We start from the raw sequence: 24,517 nt of genomic DNA on the forward strand, positions 1-24,517 counted from the left end.
AACCTGGCCTTTGTGAGGTTTATATGTTTCATTTTATGATCGTTTTTCGGGTTATTCAAAATGGAATTTTCATTATTCTACTTTTTACTTAATTTAGCTTTTTACTTGATTCTGAACTTTCTTTTACTCTCTTTGCTCCGGTTTCAGTTGTAAACAAAAATAGAATTATTTTTTAAATAAATGGTCAAAAAAACTAGTAAATAGTTAAATAAAATTGTCCAATAAATGATGATATTTGTCTTATGGACTTTTAAGGGGAGAAACTATCAGCCGATGTGGAAGCAGCTAATGTGTATAAAGCAGAATTTGCTGAAATGGTGGCTACAAAAAAACTTGAAAGGTCCCAAGTTTTCAATATGGACGAGAGTGGGCTAGTTTATAAAAGTACCCCCAAGAGGACATTTGTTGCAGCTGATCAGGCACAAGCTGCTGGTGGGAAAAAACAGTTGGAACGGGTTACTATAGCCACGTGTTCTAATGCCGATGGCTCTTTCATGTTGCCTCTAATCTTGATTGGAAAATCAAAAAATCCACGCTGTCTGAGGAACGTGAATAAGGATGAATTGCCAGTTTGGTACCGCAGTCAGACAAACGCGTGGATAAATAAAGAGATTTTTGTGGAATGGTTCACAGATGTTTTTGTTCCAAAAGTTGAAAGTTTTCTCAACTCCAAGAACTTACCAAAGACGGCAGTAGTTCTCGTCGACAATTGTCGATCTCATCGATACGTAAAAATTAACGACATTGAAGTAAATTTTTTTCCGCCAAATGTCACCTCTCTCATTCAGCCTATGGACCAAGGCATTATCCAAACCGTCAAATTACATTACGAGATTAACCTCGTAAATGCAATCGTTGAGGCTCAAAATGAAAACGTGACGCTGATCGAGTTTTGGAAGACAATTGACGTGCACAAAGTGATTTTCTGGGTTGCTGATGCATGGAAAAAGGTCAAACCCACAACGATGCAGAAATGCTGGAAAAACTTATGGCCCAAAGAAATCAGAGATGCGTCGACTCAAACGGACGAGGACTCTTTTATCATCGATAATCTCGATATGTCTGTGGGCACTGACGTCACCTTCAAATCGATAACTGCAGACGATCGAGACGTAACCGAGCTATTGAATCTCATGAAAAAAGTCGACGGATATGAAGAGGTAGGCGCAACAACGGTATTAAATTGGATTCAAAAAACCGAAAAACGTAACGTATTATTTTTTTTTGTTTCTTCTTTAAAATTGGCCATGAGCTATGCTCGTCATGCCATCGTCTAGTGAGTAAAAATGTTTAATTTTATGTGCATATTATTTTATCCCATTAATCTAAAAGAAGAAACAGTCGATATTTCTGAGGATTAATCTTAGATGGCAGAGTTCGACTGCCTCGAAAATATTCGACCGTCAGCTGAGTGCGTTGTGGAACAAAATGATACTCAACAAGACGAAAACGATTTTCATTACGTCTCGGAATCTTTTGCTGTTTTATATGAAAATCTTTAAATGCCCTACTCTCTGTTTTTATGTTCCATGAAATATTGTCAACGCCCACCTATATCTGTCAAATAAATACAAAAAGATTCAAATAAATTTTCAAATTTTGTGTTACATTCACACACGCACACACACATACTCACGTACGTATCCACACATTAATTGACACCACAGCGTTCACTCTATTTCGCCAAAATATTCCCTTTCGGGCTGGTTTCTTAACCAGAGGTTTCGCGCACAAAAATCTCGAGCTCAGAGTTGAAGTCGGAGTGGGGGAAGCGCTCGAGTGAGGAACTGGGGAAAGTTTCTTATTGCCGGGTTTCTTATTTGGAGGTCGGACTGTAATTCTATTATATTTTCTAATTTTGTAAAAAAATTAAAAAAAAGTCTAAAAATATTAATAAATAACATGTTAATAAATAAGTAGACGATTTTGCACAGTCCATTCAATTTATCCATATTTCGTGAGAAAAAAAAAAAAAAACTGTCGCGCGGGACTTGAACCCGGGACCGCCAGAGTCAGAACCGTGAACTTTGCCCACTGGGCTGCGCTCGCTTGTTCGGAATAATAGTACTTTACCGGTATCATAGGTACGAGTTAAATTTCCGAACGATTTTTCTCGAAAACTATGAGCCGTTGAAAAAAATCTCTGTACTAAGGTACTCGAGGCTGGTCCCTCTACAACATATCTGAGATCCATCAAAATCCGTGAGTGACAACCTGTAAGGTCCCCTTGTAAGTCAAACGTACGCACGCATTCCAAAACACCTGGTGCGTGACAATGCAAACTTATTGGTGCTATTTCGGCAGGATGAAATGAATCTGAAACATATCTACAACGATAATGTGAACACAGACATGACGTATAAGCAATTTAAAGCTCGGCATGCTGGAATGACGGTAATTACAGTTTTACCGTAATTAACGAGGGTAGCGAAATCAATGGAGGGAGATACGGGAAGGGGTTTAACTGCTTTATAAGCATAAACTCACATGAACTTGCACAGTTTCATTGCAACAATCGAGCCGGCAACATGGAGAGTACCAAGATTCGTAAACATAGTGATACATTGAGTGAAATATCTAAAGTTAGCGATGTCATACGTCGGAAGCACAAAATAATCAAGCTAGACAAGGATACGACCGAACAGGTTATGGGAGAGGTATTCAAGCCTTTAGAAACACCGTTGTAGGAATTGGTGGATACCCCAAAGCAGCAGCAGCAGCAGCATATCAAACAAGAATTTAAAATGGAACTGACGGATGTTACAATGGGAAAAGAAGAAGAAAAAGATGACGAGAGTACCAGGGATGACGATGAGGAGGATGAGGATATGGACGATGGGAATTTCATGGATGCAAATGATAAAACACCACAAATTGGTGAAATTTCTACTACAAGCACGCCGGTGAAGAAAACAACGGATTCCATGGCGCGATATTTGAAAATGTACGGCACAAGCAAAAAGGGGGATTTGGATACCACATACGGTGTTCGAAAGTTGACAAACGGTATGATGATTGGTGATACGCCAATCAATCTCATTGATAATCTGATCAATGTGAGGGATGAAAGTTACGAAAGAACACCTAGATTACTTGAATTATTGTTTAAAAAATCACCCGATGCATCAATTATAAATGACGCGTACAAAAATACTTACATAAAAATTGTAACGATAACAAATGCGCATCGCAAACATTACCAAGCCGATGGAAGTCTTCGAGACGATTCAAAAAGCACAAAGTATAGAAATTTCATTGCACAACACGTCAGCTCGCCAAAAAAATCAGGTCAAGGCTTACCCGTCCATAACATTGCACAAAAGGAGGGTCAAGATGTTGATTATGTCTACTGGGATGATCCAAATGAAATTATAGATCGTCTCCGACTACTTATGGCGTCACACGCTGCAAGCAATACCAACCATTCCAACGAAATAGTCACCATTATCAAGGAGTTGCGCGAGGCTGGAACCGTTTATTAGCGGCGAATGAACATAGAATTATCATTTGTTCAGTGACCGTCCAAGATAAATAATAAAGTCCAAGAGTAGGAAAGATGTGACTGCTGCCATGAAATCTGTACTGGCCCAGAGCCGTATACCTACACACCTACACGTTGATCAAGGCAAAGAATTTTACAACAGCGAATTCCAAGCCCTCGTGAAGCAGCACAATATCAACTTGTATTCGACATTTAGCAACTTAAAGGCGCCGATATGCGAATGATGTAATCAAACATTGAAAAATAAAATGTGGAAGCGGTTTACTAGCTAAGGATCACACAAGTAAATTAATATTTTGGGTGATTTGATGAGATCCTACAACAACACCAAGCATCGCACAATTCAGATGAAATCGGTGGATGTCAGCACAGACAATGGTAAATAACTGTATCGTAGCGTATATAAGCCTCGGCAAATTAAACTAAGTGATCGGACGCGGAAATTCAATGTGGGCGATCGAGTTCGAATCAGCAAGTACCAGAATGTATTCGAAAAAGGCTATTGTTATGGGCTGGGTTGGCTGATGACCAAACCACTTCATAAATATAACGCTTAGTTCAGACTGATTTTCCCGGATATGAATGATTGGAATTTTGATATCGTTTTCCCTCTTAATTGAACTGGCTTTGATATAAAAATGGTCACTTACCTTTTGTTGTTAACTGTTGATTCGGGCTTTGTGGGGCGGCTCTGTGTGCTCGGCGAGGACTGGATACGGTATTAAATGACTGATTGTTTAGTTTTTATTAGCTTGTAAACTGTGTTACTTTACATGTGGGGTTCCAAAAGAAAAGATAAATAATTATACTAGATGGATTAATTGAATGAATGCGTTGATGGTAATTGATTGGTTTACTCATGATATAAGCTTTAAAACACAATTATTCCTTTATTTGATTTAGGTTTATGAAGATGGTTAAAATGGTTTTAGTTATAAATAATGGGAGGAAAAAAAAAGTTTATATTTAATTAACACAACACGGAATTCATTTAGCGCTTGATGTATCGATTTCGTAAAAGACCTTTTACGCATATTCAACAGACTCTTCGACTTGATATGATTGGATTATCTAAAACTGAGAGAATGATTTCTTGTTAAAGACTGAATGATGAAAATGAATGACGGCTGTCTGACGACTGACTGACGACCTCTGACTCCCTGACTCTCAAAAAAGAAAAAAGCAACGCTTTTTAAAGATTCGTGTGCTGTTGTCTGAGGTACTTTCTGATTGGTTCCCAGTATCCTTAAGGGATGCTGGACCAATCAGGAGGTTCTGATGAAATGTTGAGTCTTTTCATTTGTCTAAACTAGCTCCGCCCTTCGGGTACGGTGTAGCATGAAAATTTATCATGAACTACCCTGCCTTTTCGACACGTGCGGGTAGGAATTTCCGTGCTGTGTTTTGTATATAATAAAGATATCTTTATTTTATGTTCGGGCCAATACTGCCCAAGCAGACACTTGAGATAGACCCATACGGATCTATCCGTTGCACGTGTTAGGTCATTTGGTTCCTCTTAGGGAGTTTGTATATACGAGTCTGTTTGGGTAAGGATTGTCCCGAAGAATCATCTAAACAGTAAGGTTATTGTGGCTTAGGGTGTTTATTTCCCGCAGTAGTAAAAAGTGATGAAGAGAGCCGTATGCATGCAATGCATACAGAGACTCAAATAAAGAATAGAAAATATGAATGTATTCAATGATAAATTGAAAGGTAATCAAAAATAAAACTAATGGGTAGGGGCATAGGGCAGCGAGGATGTGACCCTACACGCCCAATTGGACGACGGAAATATTCACCGTGAGTGAGGTGAAAAATACCAATCCACCGACGTACAAGCTTACCGATTATCTAGATCATCCCATCGAAGGAAGCTTCTATAAGGAGGAGCTCAGTAAAGTAAAATACCCCGACGGCTACCTTATGGAGAAAATATTACGCAAACGAGGGAATCAGTTCTATGTGAAGGGGTTGGGTTTTGATACTTCGCACGATAGTTGGATAAATAAAACAGGCATGTAGCATAATTTGTATGTATTTTCAGAATTACAATGAAAGATTTAATTATAGAAATATTTCCACATTTACCCACTTTTTACACACACGTGCAATACTCGTTACTATGATAATAATAATAATAATAGTAATGACAATAACAACAACAATAATCGACGACGACGACGACGACGACGACAACAACAACAACAATAATCTGCAATTTTTCCATACGATTAATACACATTTTATTTTCTGAAAACTTTTTTCGTGGTAAGCGAATAAATATGAATAACACCGGTCTGCAACAAAATCCTCCTTCAAAAAACTATCTCATAAATATAAAGATTTTGATGCTCTGAATCTGTTCCCGGTAGCCGATTTTTTCTATCACGTCTCAATTTTACGGTATGAATTTTTTTCCGAAATATCATAAATTCAGGTTTTTTTTTTAATTCGATTCATGCGTTAACATTATAAACAACGTATATACATACGAAATAGGTTTTAGCTAGTCGTAAGAGAAAGGAGGAAAATGGTCAGCAGCAATGCTTGCTGATTTTTGTTGGTCGATTCGCCGAGAAACTTCGATGGAAGCGATGAAAAGAAAAAAAACTACAAAATAACTTGAATTATATTACCATAATAAGATGAATATACTGGTATTTATATAACTTGTGACTGTAAAACTAGCATTTTTCGCTGTAAAACTTACACTGTAGTCTTTTTTCACTTTTTTGTAATTGTTGTTACTTTGATAATATCGCTTTATAATCAAATGAACATTGTATTTAAAATCTATGTGCTGTATTCATTTGCATGTTATATTTCACGTTTGGAGCACCAAATATGATGTTATCATGCATGAAAACAATAAGAACTCAAAAAAATTTTTTTTTGCAGACCAGTGTAATTGGTCAATATATTAATAATAAATAAATCGTTGTTAAGTATTTGAATTCACATTTGAAACTTCGATCCGTTCAATATCGTATTAATGAAGAAATCTCTGTGCCTGATGTAGGATCGTCCGAGATGTCAAACGCAGATATTTACAACGATTCTCTGTCTACAGTACTATCCTATAGCTATTCGGAGGCGGCGACGAACCCCCATGGTACGGTGTCGCTCTGCCCAGGTATCAATTGCCGCTTGTCATCTTGCCAACTCAGAGCCAATTTTTTCTGAACGATGGTGTGAACTTGATGTTTTTTGCTAGGTATTAAGCATTCAGGACGGGTCAACTCTTTGTAGGCCAACAGACAGCGCTTATAATCGTCAAACGTGATTGTGTTCAACGTTGAACTTTTGACACCCTTGGCACGTTTGCTCACTTTGATGTCGTTGATGTGTTTGGTTTCGTCCTCACCCATAGTGGTAAATGTGTACAGTTTCACTCGTAACCCAATAAACTCCGTTATAATTTTTCCCTTGTTCTCATCCTTCATCAGGCCCAGACGTTTTTTGTTTTTCAGCCGAATACCGTACACGTTGTCGGGAGGATATTCAGAAGTGTCAAACATTGCGTCGACATCACGTTTGACGACATCATATATATTAGGCACACTGAATTGGTAAATAAGGCTGTCGGTGTCGGTGTACATAAATTTGGCCTGTTTGTTCGAAAAGTTGGTTTTGATATAATTATAATGAAAATTGTAGAGAACAATTTTGGACAGATCTAGGATTGCGGCGCCAATGTATATAGGCTTAGCGAAGTGAACTTTGACACAAGTTATTTCAATGATAATCATATCTGTGTCAAATACGGTGCAGCTGTGAAGTTTGCTCGGGCAATAAGCGTTCTCACAGCACTTCTTTCCTCCCATTTTGTGACCAATTTAACATCTTTGTGATTTCGTACATTCTTCATAGTCTTGCCGAACACCGCGTTATTCTTGAGTTTATAAAAGTTTTTCTCAAACTCGTTCCTACACTACTTGCGCATGCCTGTGTTGAGAGTGATGTAAGGCTCAAGCCATGGAGATTGTGCAAACTTTAAAATTCTATGCGCTTACGTTACTTTCAATCCTAAACTCAAACACTGCTTCAAATTTCTATAGTGCAATATATACTTTGCTTTGGGGTGAAGGGCGGTGACGAGTTTAGCGTTTTAACCACCTGAAGGAGTGAAATGCTCAGGACAAAGAGGTAAATCTTTATGATCCTCGTGAAGCTCTATAGGATATTCTAAATACGCCTCCAGGATGTAAACGATCGGTGAATCGTCCGGGTGAGTTCATAAATAGATTGTTTACGTCAAAATACATGAGATACGATTCCACGTTACTTGGATGAAAATCTTACCCCACAAACCTGTTATTGGCCCGAGCGTGTCGATTAGAACATTGTGCTACAGCGCCTCAAACGTTCCTTTCAATAAATGACACCATTTTAGGATCGTCTAAAAGTTGTAAATTTACTCTAGTATGTTTGAGCATCGCGTCAAAAGCAAATCCCGGCACTGTGTAGTAATGCAATATATCTAAATCGTATGTTTTGAAGCAGCTGGCTCAGAAATTTTGAAAAATATTGGCAAGCAAAAGGACATCAGTCTTTAAATATAAATCAGAATAGTCCCCCAATGACTCTGAATGAAATCGCCACCAAACATTATTAGCGTGCTGGTAATCGGCGTCTGAAATATTTGCATTACAGAGGTATTAGTATAGATGCTTTTTTACAGGTAATCGCGTTTCATCGAGTTTCCCGCAACAATCGACGTATTTGTAGGAAAAACCACCTTTGCGGGTCATTATACTAAACTGTGTGGGATTATTACAGAATGTACACGTTGTGTGTTTGTCGGCAGAATTCAAATATGAAAAAAGTTTATCGATACTGCTAGCCATAAATCGAAACAAATCAATGAATCTCAATTGCATCATCGTCATATCGACACGTTTCGTGAAGAATATATATTTTTCCTTATTTATGGGTAGCAGTGTAATTTTACCAGGAAAAGTTGACGCGAGGGATTTTATTAAAAAGTGAGAATCGTAACCGGACAAATTGTGGAAAACTATTGGAATTGTGTGCGTCTCTCTGAAATTCAAATTACACCGATTATGAGCAGGACCACGATATTTACCCGTGAAGTGACATTGATCGTGACACTTCTTCTGCTAAGGGGTAAAGGCTTTTCGCAAATATAACAATACTTCACACGCATGTGATGATCGCATTGCACTTGGGTAAGAGACATCATCGGAATTATGTTTTTGATGCGTGAGTCTACTTGAATCAATAAATCTTCAAGCTCCTGAATAAACCAATTTATGCAGTTAGCACCGCGTTTACTGTGGAACTCCGATAAAATCGCATCGTACGCGCAATGTATATAGTATGCTACACTGTGTGGGACATACTTTTGATATTCATGTGTTTCACGGTTTGAGGCGTGATTCTGGAATTCATTAACCGGTACAGACTCTAATATACATTCAAGATCGACGTGAACAACAAACGGGACGGTACCTCTATTTTGAATATTTGAAAATGTTAAATCTTTAGACTTGGAGAATTCCATGCGCACTTTATTTAACATAATGCAATCTTGTCAATTGTTGTTGTAGGCGTGTTTTATGGCAAAGTGACACAAACATCTGTCACATAAAAATAGCTGACCTTTATAATCAGACAATTGTTTGCTAACCAATCGTGAAAGATCTTTAATCCAAGCAAAGTGGAATCTACATGTCAACTCGCGAGCCATATCATTTTCGTGGTAGTCATTACTTAAATAAATCGTATTGATATTTACGCTATGTAAATTTTTACTCAAATAAATTGGCACGATGACGCTTTTTTCCGATTTTGCATGATGTAAAGAAGTTTGAGATTCTATCCCATTTACATTGATTCGCAACTTATTCAAACTTTCAAACTTTTTCACGTGGTGCAAAGTAGTAGGGAATTTGATACCTGTACAGTCGAACTCGGAAATATACCGACTATAATGAAGAGTCTTCTTTGAGTGGGTGTTGACTAGGTGAAGGGCTGCAGTGATGGACGTCAGAAGGCATTTTTCGTCTTCGGTTTTCACGTTCACCACCGCTTTCTTTCGCTGAATATCCTTGGGCAGCTCAACGAATGTTGAAAGCCCCACAGCGAGAGGCTGGTACCAGTTAATGTTTACGGCAGTATTGAGGATATCGATCATGCTACACCCCGAATCGCATTGTTCGAAATCTCCAACCTTCACAAGCAGATCGTTCCTTGCGTGTGTAAAGTAACCGTCTATATCGCTCGAGGGGAGGATCGCGGTGTTGGAGGTGTTGAAGCTTTTAACTTCTTCCGCAGTTCCGTTGTGCTTTGTGTTTTCAAATTTGCACGATAATGTGAGGTTAACCTTCACATTTCCCTTCTCGCGCAGTACCAGCCTGAATCGCTCAACAATGACACGCTGCGCGTCGTCCGGAAAGGCCTCCAAATTCTTATGCCAGAGATTTGTGACAACTCCTGTTCGGATCCGGCTGGTAAAAGCACTATCGACATCGTCTTACTGTACGCCCGCAGGACTGCCGATATTAGCGCCCATCACCACAGCGTGCTGCTGCTGCCGCTGCTGCTGTCGCTGCAGCAGCTATTGCTGAATCTTCGCTACCCAGGATTGTACGAGTGCGATTGCATGTTGAGTTCGCAGTTTCGCACCTATGCTCGTTCTCGGACGCTTGGGAACATCACGCAGCAATTGAAAATTTTCCGTTCCAACATCAATCCAGTGCTTGAAGATATCGTCATTTTCCCGCTCACGATGCAGCTCATCCAACAAATTGTGCGCATTCTCCATCGTCTTGACGAGATTCAAGTATTTTTCGGCGGCCATGACTAATGTTGATATAAGCAGAACTTTGTGGAAATTTTAACTTGCACGTATCGTGTAAGACTGACGAGTCTGCATCGGATGCGTTAAGCTAACATATGCCGATAGATCCCAAGAATTCGGGTGCGGTGGTGGGGGGTTCAAGCTTTGTACCACTCCCGCCATCAAAGAATAAAAATATTTCATGACAAACAAGTCTGAGCCTCTGCACACCCCAACCCTAATCAGCGTGGAGCATGTGATGGGAAAAAAAATCGGTCAACGAGAAAGCAGGTAATAGGCGGCGTATGACAGGGGAAAAATCTGGTCTTGCCTACTCTTGACCGGGTGGTACGTGTACATACTGTTTTTAGGGTTTACGACTCCTTACGGCGAACAGGTCTGAACCTGCAAACCCTCAACCCCATTAGCGTGGGACATGTGACGAGAAGAAAATCGGTCAACAAAAAAGCAGGTAGCGAGCTCTCGAGAAAATTTTCCCAGCTTATACTGTTCACGTGTCACATTTTTGCCTAATGTCACGTAGTGTACACCTCATGAACGATTGGCTGGTTGGTTTTTGCTCGGTAAAGGGTGAGCGTGTCTCCTTTCGTACAAATTCGAATGGCAGTTGAAAACTTCTCTTGCGTTTGAAAAATCCGTCGTGCAAAAACAGATGTTTGACAAAGTGAGTGGTGAAAAAAGGTGCTCATTGGAAAACCCGAAGAGTTCAATGAGTTTCTACTTTTGTGAGTACTTTATAGAATGTATATAATAATGGGGATTATTTTGAAGAATAAAATTTACAATTATTCATTGTCTATTTTACAGAAAAAAAAATTTATAATGCTTTCACATTTTCCCACCAGATAAATATATGAAAAGAACAGATAAGACTTATAAAGATATATGCATAGTTGTATCAAATTCTATTTTTTCTAGATATGTAATGATTTCATTTTTTAATTTTATGTATAAACTTGGATATATTTGTAATAAATTATATTTCCTAGATAGGTAAATAATTGTACTGAATATTTCATTTTAATTTTATGTGTAAACTATAATATAATTGTTATGAATTCTAATGCTATATTTGCGCATAATGCGGGCATATTTAAGACAGACGGTTGCATTCCAGGCAGTCTTTCACTGGAGGATTTGGTCCATGCACTATATCGCCTTCGAATCGTGGTGTATAATGCAGGAAACATCTGCGGCAACTAGCAATCTTGTTGTCCATTTTCATCAGTACATAACTGCATGAAAATTCAAACTTGTTGAATTCCCCAGCAAGGTATTTCATTTGCAGACGATTTTCCCCAGCCATGTTACACATTTCAGCCAGCTGATCAGAATCATTTTATAGAACCTTCACGATTCTCGGTGGTAAGAAGACGTTGTAGTCAGCCTTGATCGTTGCGAGAACACGTACCCCAAATTTCGTTTCGACTAGTCGTAACCCAGTGACGTCATACACTACCCCAATTCCGAGTTCCGACGTCTTCATGGTCGGCAAATTCTCCAGGCGGCTGATGTGGTTAACTTTTGTCAGATCCATTGCGTTTCAATCAGAGTTTCTTTTTTTTTCACAAGCAAGAACAGTTCACGACGCGAAGAGACGATGAGAACAGAGTGACCATTGGAGTAGACTCACATTTTATATGCCACCCGCCCCCACTACAATTTTCCATCGGACTAGTCTCAACACGCATTTTGTGGGAAGAATTTTTATGGACCCACCCTCTTGCCCCAGAGTGGTTTATTGACAATACCATCCGGTGTTTCGTGGGAAAAAAATTTCACGATATATGTATATAAAGCATTCAACCACTATTTTAAAGCGTTTTATTTTATCCCCACTACCACCCCCCGCGTAATAAGAACCCCCTGTTCCACAGGTCTATTCAAAACATCCAATCGTCATTTTTGAAACGTTCACCCAATCACATGATAAGTAAAAAAGTTACCATCTGCGGCGAGCATTGGAAACATCACGCAAAGTCGATCGGTGGAATATCGATTGATCGATGATGCGGTGGGGGCGCCACATACGACAAACCTGTGGCAACACCCGGTAACGCCAACTGTCGATAAGATCAGAGATAACAATTTCGTTGGTAAAATCTCTGCCATCTAACAATAAAAAATTTGAAATGTCTGCTCATCTGACGGTGAAAAAATCGAAACGGCTGCTCATCTGACTAAGCAAAAAATTTCATTGTCAAACTGCCTGTCGGTAAAATCAGGCAAAAATACTGGTGGTCTCATCTATGTTAACGCTTCAGCCGGTAACAATATTGGGGGTAAGGCTAACCATCGCGGTGGTAACATACCGACTGTCGGTAAGGTAGGAATCGGGGATACTCTGCCGGTACGCCGCCATTTTGCGGTTCGGAACTCTTACATCTATACGACTTACTATCTCTTGGATCGCTCCAATCGTTCATCGACCCCCCCGGAAGCCGAAGTGCTAGTCCGAGAGGCCCCCACTGTTCTGTATTGCGTCTGTGAGTCGGGGTTGCAGTAGCTATTCATACAGTTTTCCTGTCGTGGCCAGTACCCTTAGCAGCCGGTAGGCCGTCGGCGTGCTTGGGTCACCCTGACCCTTCGGGATAAGGACCTGATTCGCCTCTTTCCACCGGCCACTGAAGGTCTGTCGTCAGGTACATGTTGTACAGGTCAATAAATATCTCCGGCCTCAGGCTAGCCATCAGCCGAAGAACCTCCGCCGGTATCTCATCGGGCCCTGGCGCCTTACCCGTCTTCATCACCTTGGCCGCTCTATCGAGCTCTTCCGCGGTGAAGACGGGGGTCAGCGCCGTCTCTTCGTCGTTTGTCGCATCCGTGCGCGTCGGGTGTGTCGGAAACAGTCCGTCAACGATCCGTCAGGCGGTTTCAGTGTCTTTGAGTTACGGCGGGACCCGGACCCCCAGCCTACCGGTCACAATCTTGTAACCCGCACTCCAGGGTCCCGATCTACCTCCTCGCAGAGCTTCTTCCAGCATCGCGCTTTGCTATCGCTGATAGCGTTCGTCAGTCGCTTTCGTTCCGTCTTATATTCGGCCTGTCGGGTTTCCTTTTCAAGTCTACCGCCAGCCCTTGTCCCCCGTGGCCATTTGGCCATGCAAATCTTCCGCAGCCCGGCTATTTCGTTCGTCCACCAGTACTGTGGCTGTCTGTTTCGTCCGTACTGTCGTTTTGGCATCATGCTGTCGCACAACCGTACCGTCCGTTAGGCCGTCTCGTCTGCCAGTTTTTGCGCCCTTCGCCGGCCAGTCAGCTCCGGGGGACGTCCGTAATCGGGGCCGGCGCTGCCACCACGTCCTTCGAAAACTTCCGTACGTCCAGTTTGTCCGTTTTCCACTATGGGGGGTGCTGGATCCTTGGCCGTCTCGTCGCTGTCTCTCCTGCTACTTCAAAAGCGATGTACTGGTGGTCGCTGGCGGTGTAGCTCTCGAACACGGGCTACCGCCCCACCCGTGGCAGTATTCTGTACGACGTCATCATGACGTCAGAGATGGAATCTCCAAATCACGGTCGTCCGTACGCCGGTGCGTTTGCTGTGTTTGCCACCACTAGATCCAGCCTGGTGGCCATTTCCAGCAGTAACCGTCCGCGTCTGTTTATCTCTGTCATACCTCACTCGACCGCTCTCGCGTTGAAGTCCCCTGCGACCATGAGGTCCCTGCGTAGCTCCCTGATTCCGTCCTTGAGGAGCGCCACCTTCGCTACGAATTCCGCCGCAGCGCAGTTTGGGGTCAGGTTGATGCTGATGTCAGTGACAGCGCCAACCCTAGCCCAGACGTAGTCATCCCCCGCACCACGAGCCGTCATCCACGCTCGGGCAGGGCCCCTAATCCGATAGCCACTCTCTTGGTCTCGTTTGTGATCCAAGTCTGCGGTAGCCGTACCCTGTACGGCTCGCATAGAATCAGAATGTCGGGGTCGTGTTCGTCTGCTGTCTGTGGTCGTAGGATGTCTGCAGTCCTACCTCGGTTCAGGTTTCCCTGAACCATTCTATCCGTCGTCCAGCCTGCTTCCTACGCTTCTCCAGCGCGACCCGGAACACCGCGCACCTCCTGGATCCCGCGAGATGCGCCGCATCGCCGTGTCCCGCCCTGGCGCACAGTGGACAGGCTGGTCTGTTTTTGCAGTCCGTGGCGTGAATTATTATTATTATTATTATTATGATTATTTTTATAGTAATTGATATGACACATGTGTGTATGAAGGGAAATAAATGCAGAAATATTTACTATAATCAAATCTTTTATTGTAATTCAGAAAATTCGTGAAAATTGTACTATATGTCTGTTTTATTTATCCCATTATTGTGTGAACTGTCAAACCCCAACCACTTGACATAGAGCTGATTCCCACGTTTGCGTAATACTTTCTCCACCAGGTAGCCGTCGGGGTATTTCACTTCAATAAGCTCCTCCTCGTAAAAGCCTCCTTCGATAAGATGATCTCGATAATCGGTAAGTTTGTACGTCAGTGTATTGGTATTTTTTACTTCGCTCACGGTGAATATTTCCGTCGCCCAATCGGGTATATAGCTTTTTTCGCATACATTCTTGCACTTGTGATTCAAACTCAATCGCGGACTTGGAATTTTCGCGTATGATTATTTTGTTCGTTTTGCCGAGGCCTGCAAACGCTCTGATACGGTTGTTTTTCATTCGCATGCTGACATCCCCCGGTTTCATCTGAATCGTGCAATGCTTGGTGTTGTTGCAGGATTTCATTAAATCACCCAAAATATTGATCCGCTTGTGAGATCCTTGGAGAGCAAACCGCATCTACATTTTATTTTTCAACGTTAGATTAAAACGTTCGCATATCGATGTCTTTGAATTGCTGAATGTCGAATACATGTTCTGTAATGTGTGCAGTTTTCCTTGAGGCTGGAACCTATGAAAAAAACCCCGTTATTGTGATATTCTTTGCCTTGAATCCTAATATCAAAGTAGATATCGATATTTTAAGGACCTCCGCTGATAAGCAAAAGAAAGATCAGTCTTTCCGACCCATAAACACCCTGAATCATCTAGCTATGCGGACGTAGGTGGTTCTAAAGTCACCTCCATTATATGAACAATCTCCTCTCGCTGATGCTCCCTCACGTATGACAATAGCAGTCTTGCTGATGCAACATATCGGAGACAATAGAGTGACGTGTATTTCATCTGTTCGGAGACACGGGTTAACCTGTCCTTCCTTCTGTTCACGAAGTCGGTGTAAACAAAGTCGTCTCCCTACTTTCAGTCTCGAGTTGATGACCTTTACACAACAACTATCCCACAAACCAGGGATAACCTTGGCTGCCTGTTTGTTCTAGGCAAGGTGAAATTCTGAAGTGTAAAACCGTGTGGGATGGAGAAACAGACGTGTTTTATAATTTTCTAAGGTCAACCAAAGTAAATTTTAATCAAAGTAAATAACGTTTAAATCAACAGAAATGATGCATTGTCGTGCTCTGCGCTCAGATGAAATAAATTCTAACATTAACAGTGAAGAATAACTTCAAACGAACCAAATATTCTTGGTAGAATTCATCGGTTCTGCTCCTGTTTGATTTTATGATTCAAATTTTTCTCTTCAACTAGCATAATACGATCCATGCCATATTTTCTATCTGCCTAGACGCCCCGTGCTATCGTGGACTTTACCACTTATAAAAAACTTCCTATGTTTGATCCTAAGCGCTTTGCTTGAATTTCTGTATAACAAATTAGTGATTTTAAGTTCGATAGCGCCCCCAAGACGAAAAACACTTCGTTGCATAATACGTTAAGTCAGCTCGGTGCTTTGCCGGTCAACTGCTGCCGATGCCGTCCGCGGTTCTTCTATTCATACCCATCGTGATCGGTCGTGACGCTGCATCGTCGTCGTCTCTTCTTCATCCGTGAGCTTGGCTAGGGGATCGTCGAATTAGTGTGTGCCAGCGAGGCGTCGGTTACAGTCGGTTATCGTCGTGATCTGTCGGTCTATTGGTGGCCACCATTGCAGTGTGCGTCACGTCGCCTGCGATCGGTTGCCGTCGGTTTTCGTCGTATGTTACGGTTATAACGTCGGTGGTGATAGAGACCAGCTGTCCGTTACGGGTGATATTGTGCTGCTTGTGTATAACGTGTACATGCATGGGTATACAGTTCTGTGTCAGTACAGATTTCATGGCAGGAGTCACGCCTTTCCCACTCTTGGAATTTATCAGCACCGCCCACACATACTCAGAAAATATGTCAATAATTTTGAGTAGGTATTTGTATCCCTTGCTGTAGGAGTTTGTAATTCTCTTTTTAAATTCTTTTTGGTATTTACTTGTTTAAAAACACGATTAAACGAATGAGCACGGAATAATCAGGTACGGGATAACAAAAGGAGAAACATTCAAATAAATAAGAGTCCAAAATATATTATGATATTCTTTTAACGAATGTACATTGGCCGGGGGTCTGATTGTATATAAAAAGAAACAGGTTTCACTAAGTGTATAAGGACAGTGATCAAAAGGGATATAAAAATAAAATAAAGTAACCAACAGGTATATACCGATAAAATAATAAAAAACGTAGTCACCGACAGGTATATAAGGATAAAAGAATAAAACACAGGAACCGACAGGTCTACGTGGATAAAATTATAACACCTCAGCCAACAGGCATATGGAGATAAAATCAGAAACACAGTGACCAACAGGTATACGAAAATGAAAGTATAAAACACGGTAACCAACAGGTATACGAAAGTAAAATCATAAAACAAGGTGACTAGGAATAAACGACCCGGCACTGAGGCCGGTTTGCCTATCTCTGTTATCTGGGATGACATTCAATTGTCAGCCATCCGCAGGAACGGCACACATACATCGATGATCGAGAAACTCGCGTCACCGCACTCGGGCATACATCCACGCCATAGGCTCAAGGAGAAGCAAGACCCGTTACAAGCTGTATGCTGTCATGTCAACGAGATCAGCTTGCCAGGTGTCATCCAGTCCACGTATAGTAATGTTCATCGACGTATGCACCATGGCTAACTTAATTTTTTTGACTTTTGTTTCCTCTCTACTCGTATTTTATGTGTTCATGGCCGGCGAAGCAGTCGACAGAAGAAGCTGAGAAACTATGACGACAGCATCTCGCCGTTGTCATCCGTATAACCTCTTAGATCGCGAGAGCACGAATAACTTCTTTCACAAAGTGCATGAACCGTCAATTTAAGACTCGACGGATGTTAAATATTTCTACAGGTTAGCATATCACGGAAGTCCTAATGCCCAGAACTTTTTATAACCGATAAATGTATTGCCGGGAAAAAAGACACCGCTCCTGTGCAGTGATTTTAACTGTTTTTCGATTTACTGCAACGAAACGATAATATTATAAGCGTATTACGTATAAAATTATAACAACTGCACGTAGTGAAAAAGAGTAACATGGAAATTTATTCTGATTCTCATCGTCAACAAATTCATATCAGTCTGTCTCATTTTACTGTTCATGTTCTAATTATCCATCCATCTGGCATTTGTGGCGATTGTGTTTATTTAGACCCCTCGATGACATGTAACGCTAACAAATCGCATCCATACAATTTATGATACAGAAGTGAATACGCAATTATAATTCAGTCAATCGAATTACACCAGTGTAGTAGGCTAAACATGAAACAAACACTCATTTCAGCAATGTAATATTGAATGTTCACTTTCAGCAATTCAAACTAAGAAAATGCCAATACACGCAGCAAGGATTATGCTTGGGCGAAGCTCTTGAGAATCGACACACAGTTCCGATCGTCGAACTAGACTTGAATTGGCAAGGGGGCTCGGAAATTACTTCAGGCTTTCAACGCGAATCTTGATAATCGATACATGGGGTAATTTCTTATCGTCGAACTGGGCTTGAGACTTTGGATGCCAATTTTAAGAATTGATACATGTGCTAATTTCTCATCGTGGAAATAGACTTCAAGCTTTGCACGTGAATCTTGAGAATTGATACATGGGATAGTTTCTCATCGTAGAAGTAGACTTCAACTGGCAAGGGCCCTCGAAATTGAATGTGAGCTTTGGGAGTGAATATTGAGAAGTGATAAATAGGGTACGTTCTCATCGTAGGAGTGGATTTCAGGCTTTGGATGAAAATCTTGAGAATTGATACATGGCGTAATTTCTCATCGTAGAAGTAGACTTGAAGCTTTGAACGTGAATCTTGAGAATCGATACATGGGGAATTTCTCATTGTAGAAATAGACTTGAACCCGCGAGGGGCCTTGAAGATAACTTTGAGTTTCGAGCCATTTTATCGATGTTGGACATGATTTAGAAATCTGAAAATAATAATGTAGCTTCCCAAAGGCTGCTCTAAGTGATAAGTAAGGTTTCGAGAATGTGTTCTTTTCCGTGTTTTAATTACTGGAGATTAAAAAATTATAAGAGTGGAAATAGATATAGATCACATATCTTGCTCCGTATTTCAGTACTTATAATTACCCCGGATGATATTCTCGCGAATCTTATTTCATCTAAATAGTTGACAAATCGTTAATCACAAACTAGATATAGATAAAATCCGAATGGTGACTGAAAATTAACGACGTGTCACTACATTTCAGAATCTAAAAACGGTATAAAATCATTATGAATGAATTTGAAATCAACAAGAAAGGTGATATATGTAATAATTTGTCCATATTTTTCGCAAAAGTTATAACTAGCACCAAGTTACAAATACCTTCAACCATTATCCATTAGCCTTCACCGAGGCTGCTATTCGAAATATTGTAACGCTGGTCAGCGATATAACAAGTAATTGGGGGGGGGGATCCTGGACGTGATCTCACAACTCAATAAGGCACAAATAAATTGGGCAATAAAATGGCTTGTATTTTGTATACGAGTGTTCAGTTTCGTGTCTCGAACCAGACTGGCTACAAAGCATTCAGGTTGACGCAGCAACCGTAACATCATTCAAATATCAGTCATTAAATGTTTGATGACTACTGGACCGAGAATGGGTAGAAATATAGAACATACGGGGTGACTCGACCGTTGTAACAATATGTATTTTCAACAAAAGTATTGGGGATGATTATGCATTTGAATTCTAGTAGCAAACAATGAAACTGATTGAAAGAGCGATATCATATTTCAGATAGTAATCTTTAGAACAACAGCTCTGTGAGCATAAAATCCACAAAATATTATTTTATTGATTTATTTACACTTACGGAATGGAGCATGAAATTATTCAAAGTGGATTAGAATAGCTACCAGTGTCGATCTGTGAATGTCTATATCTGATGTTAATATTCGTTAAGTAAACGTTGATATTATCGATATGATCTGCTTATTCAAAACATACTGGAAGTATTCCCTACCAGTTCTGGTCTGGTTCGGTAGTAAAAAATTGACTCCTTGTATAGGTTATCAATATTCACATCCAAAGCTTAAGGTCTAGTTTGATAATAAGAAACTGACGCGTATATACATTATTAAGCTCTGCATCGAAAGCTCAAGGTTATGTTCGAGGCCCCTCGCCAGTTCAAGTATAGTTCGACGATGAGAAATAACCCCATTTATGGATTGTCAAGATTTGCGTTTAAAGCCTAAATTCATGTTCGAGGACCCTTACCAGTTCAAGTCCATTTCTACGATGATGAATTACTCCATGTATCATTTTCACTACGTGCAGTTGTTATAATTTTATACGTAATACGCTTATAATATTATCGTTTCGTTGCAGTAAATCGAAAAACAGTTCAAATCACTGCACAGGAACGGCGTCTTTTTCTCGGCATTATATTTATCGGTTATGAAAAGTTCTGGGCATTAGGTCCACCGTGATATGCTAACCTGTAGAAATATTGAACATCCTCCGAGTCTTAAATTGACGGTTCATGCACTTTGTGAAAGAAGTTATTGGTGCTCTTGCAATCTTAAAGGTTATACGGATGACAGCGTCGAGAGGCTGTGTCGTAGTTTATCAGCATTTTCTGTCGACTGCTTCGCCGGCCATGAACACATAAAATACGAGTAGAAAGGTAACGCAAATCGAAAAAATAGTTAGCCACAGTGCATGCGTCGATGAACGTTACTGTACATCTACGAACCGACGTGGGTAATTACGTCAGCGGGTCTGTGAAATTCATTCGCTATTGTGGTCTTCATTGTTTATCTTGCTCTGTACTGCCCAATTTTTCAAACCTTCTTCCAGGCGCTCTGTTTTTGAAACAGAACTGATTCACTGCTGGTTTGTTCCGGTACTGTCATTCTAGCATGAAGCTTTCGAATGAGCTCAAATAACTTGTATGCATGATCGCGATTATTTCTGTTACGCACACGCACCTGTTTGAGGGTCTCCCTGATTTGCGTTATGCTCTCTTCATACTTTTCGTCCAAACTATTGAGAACTTTGAGGGGAACAGCATCGTTGGGCTGTTGTGAATCGGCTATGTTACAGAATCGTTTACCGTCCAGATAATACTGATTGTCGGGGGTGATTTTGAATCCAACGCCTGGAGGTCCACAAATAAAGTTTCCACCCCCACGGCGCTCCAACTGTTGCCCAAATATATCTATGCTCATTACTGGACGGTCACTGAACGAATGATGATTCTATATTGATCTGTTGCTAATGAACGGTTCCAGTTTCCCGCAACTCTGCAATAATGGCGAATATTTTGTTGGAATAGCTGGTATTTCCTATAGCCTGTGACGCAATAAGTAGTCGGAGACGGTCTGCAATTTCATTTAGATCATCCCAGTAGACGTAATCCACTTCTTGCCTCTCCTTTCGTGCAATCTAATAGTCGGGTAAGCCTTTACCTGATTTTTGCGACGAGGCGACGTGTTGTGCAATGAAATTATCATACTTCGCACTTTTTGAATCTTCAGGAAGACTTCCATCGGCTTGGGAATGTTTCCGGTGCTTATTCGTCATTGTTAAAATTTTTTTGTCATTATTCTTGTCCGCGTCATTTACAATCAATGCACCAGGTGAGTTTTTGAACAATAATTCAAGTAATTTTGGCGTTCTATTGTAACTTTCATCCCCCATATTGATCAGATTATCGATGAAATTAATTCACGAATCACCAATCATTATACCGTTTATCAACTTTTGAACGCCGTGTTTGGTATCTTAATCCTTCTTTTTGCTTATGCTGAACATTTTCAAACATTACGCGACGGAATTTACTGTTTTCCTTATCGGTGTCCCCGTAGTAAAAATTTCACTAAATTACAGTGTTTTATCATTCACGACCATGGAATCCCCATCATCCATATCCTCGTCCTCCTCATCGTCATCCTTGGTACTCTCATCATTTTTTTCTTCTTCTTTTTTCATTCTTAGATCCTGTGGATGTGTTCTGATTTCCCGTTTAATTTGCTGCTGCTGCTTCGAAGTGTCTACCAATTCCTGCAACGGATTAATGAAGGCTTGAATACTTCACATATAACCTGTTCAGCCGTGTCTTTATCCAACTTGATCATCTTATGCTTCCGAAGTATGGCATCGCTTTCTTTCGACATTTCACCCAACGTATCGCTATGCTTACGAATCATGGTACTCCCTATGCTGGTGACTCAATTATCGCAATAAAATTGTGCAAGTTCGCCTTAGTTTATGCTCATCAAGCATTCAAACCCCTTCCCATATCTTCCTTCGTTGATTTCGCTATTCTTTTTAGTTACCGCGAAACTATAATCACCGTCATTCCAGCATACCGAGCATAAGTCCTTGAATTGTTGATACCTCAAGTCGGTGTTTATGTGATCGTTGTGGATATGTTACATTTTATCCTGCTGAAATAGCAACAATAAGTTTGCATTGTCACGCACCAGGTGTTTTGGAATACGCGCATATGTTTGACTGAGATAAAAGCTATCTACGTCAAGATGCCTGCCCATGCTGAAGTATGCTCTGATATAATCTTGCTTCTCACTCGCCACATCGTCGAAAATCATAACAGAGTTCAGGTGCGCATCTTTCCGTTTTACAACCTCCTCGGTCTCGCCAAACAGGAAACAACCCACACCCTGCACGGGTTCTAACAACTTTTGAAAAAATTGATACTTTGGCCGGATGAGAGGTTTCGAATAGTAGTAGAAATTTTCGAATTACAATCCGTCGCCGTGGGTGATGAGCGAGAGGAGAGTGTTAGTTTTGCCGAAATAGGATGGACCGCGAAAAATTGCTCTTACGGTATTTGGTAGCAATTTTCCGTGACGTTTTTTTATCTGCCCCTTTCCATGCTATAACATTTTGTCGACATTCGTGACAGGCAGTTTATCCGCCTGATCTTTGAATCTCGTGATGCTTGGTTAATGTAACAACGAGAACTAAGATGACCGCATATAAATCTGACGTTTTATAGAACTCTCGATCGTTGTTGGTCAACTATGAAGACGTGCACACGCAAGAGACGCGGTGGAGGTTTGCTTAGTGTAATCATCAATGATCTCCCGGTTGAATTGCACGTGCCTGGGTATCAGTATGGCGGATCGGGAATGAAATTAAACAATAGGTTAGCTCGTGGTGATCTGAGTATCAATTCGCTGGACGCTGCATGTAAAGATCACGACATTGGATTCGCAAAGAATCAAGATATCGCAGCGAGAAATCTGACTGACAAAGTACTTGCTGAGAAGGCGTGGAATCGTGGATTAACTAAGGCCGCTACTGTGGGTGAAAAAGCGGTAGCCTGGGAAGTCACCAACGCCATAAAAGCTAAATCTAAACTTGAAATGGGGGAAATTAGCGTGGAAGCTGTTGATACGTGGAGTGAGTGCGAAGAAGAAATCCACAACGGGTGGGAAGAGTAAACAGCGGAAGAGGACAATAAATCTCGAATCCATCATCAAAGCTGCGAAGACTTCCATGTGACTGGGTTATAAAGTCGTCGAGTCGGCGTTGGCAGGTGCCCGTGCGGCAACTCGTGGGTCCGGGAAGAATGTTCTTGTGCCTCGCATTATACCTGTACCTGGTAAAATTGTCTGCATCCTACCGCTTCTCATTCCAATCCTGGCTGGTCTAAGCGCTGCTGGGACTCTAGCAAGTGGTGCCGCGGGTATAGCTAAAGCGGTCGATGAGGCTAGCGCGCCAACAAACACCACTTGAACGTAACCAAACAGCACAATGCAACAATAGGGGCGATAACACTGGGCAAATACCTGAGCCCCTACTGCAGCGGCATAGGTCTATATTTACGACCGACAAAAAACTCACAAAGCCACCAAACTGAGCTCTCACCGACATTGATTTATGCAAATATGCTAAAATTATGAACATTTCATATTTTCGCGGCGTTTTCATGCGGAATGATCTATCGAAATCATGGCCAATAATGCTAGATTCTGCAATTATTAATCTTTATGATGAAAACGGTCTGCCCTGGTTAAAATTCCATCAGAAACAGACAGAAGACGAATCCTGTCTGAATCGAGTGTGTTTTTGTCACGGTAATTTCAGACAGAAGCAGTTGGATATGCCCGTTCTTATACGCATCTATGTGCAACAGCAGACAGAATTCCTATCCACTCGTGTCCGATTCTATACGCATTTTGCTATTAAATGGACAGAATTTTTATCCGCATCTACCGGTTTTCTATACGCAGACGTTGTCCACCTGGAATAACGCGCAGATGGATTCTATCGGTTTCTAATGTACCTCTATCAGCACTGGTTTAAATACGGTCCACAGATGCATTCTGTCCGCATCTATGCGCTGCTGATGAACTATTTCATTCCGTCTATTTCTATCAATGTATCTACCCTGGTGTTGCCCATGATCACGTACGTATTGAGAAAATAGCAGTACCTTTGGAATGACAAATCAACCCTGAATTACTTTTTTGGTTGAAAATCAAAGTTTTCATCCCGTCAGTATTCAGATCATGGACAAAATGTGATTTATTGTTTTCATACAGTAATGTTCATATATGCCTACTGCCCACGTCCGGCTGACTTGTTACTGCGCAGAGACAAAAAACTGAGTCGTTTTTGGTCTTTGCGCAGGAATGGGTTAATCCAATCCCTACAAAAAATGTCGTATGAAGATATACGGTACTATCCCAATTTAGTATGGTTTTCGTATCCGTATTGTATGCGAACCTATCCGAATGTATCCGGTTCGTAGCGATTTGTATCTGGACCTATCGTAAACCTATACATTCCGATAGGTTCACATACAATGAGGAT

At 41.0% G+C, this 24,517-nt stretch overlaps 1 protein-coding gene across 1 annotated transcript in view; it reads left to right on the top strand.

The window, feature by feature from the left end:
• Positions 1-24,517, top strand: part of LOC124178533 (glutamate receptor ionotropic, NMDA 2B) — a 2,057,245-nt gene that overhangs the window by 371,248 nt on the left and 1,661,480 nt on the right. The gene's annotated exons all lie outside the window — the stretch shown is intronic.

This window comes from Neodiprion fabricii, chromosome 3 (assembly GCF_021155785.1).
Source record: "Neodiprion fabricii isolate iyNeoFabr1 chromosome 3, iyNeoFabr1.1, whole genome shotgun sequence".
In the NCBI taxonomy this organism is placed as follows: domain Eukaryota; kingdom Metazoa; phylum Arthropoda; class Insecta; order Hymenoptera; family Diprionidae; genus Neodiprion; species Neodiprion fabricii.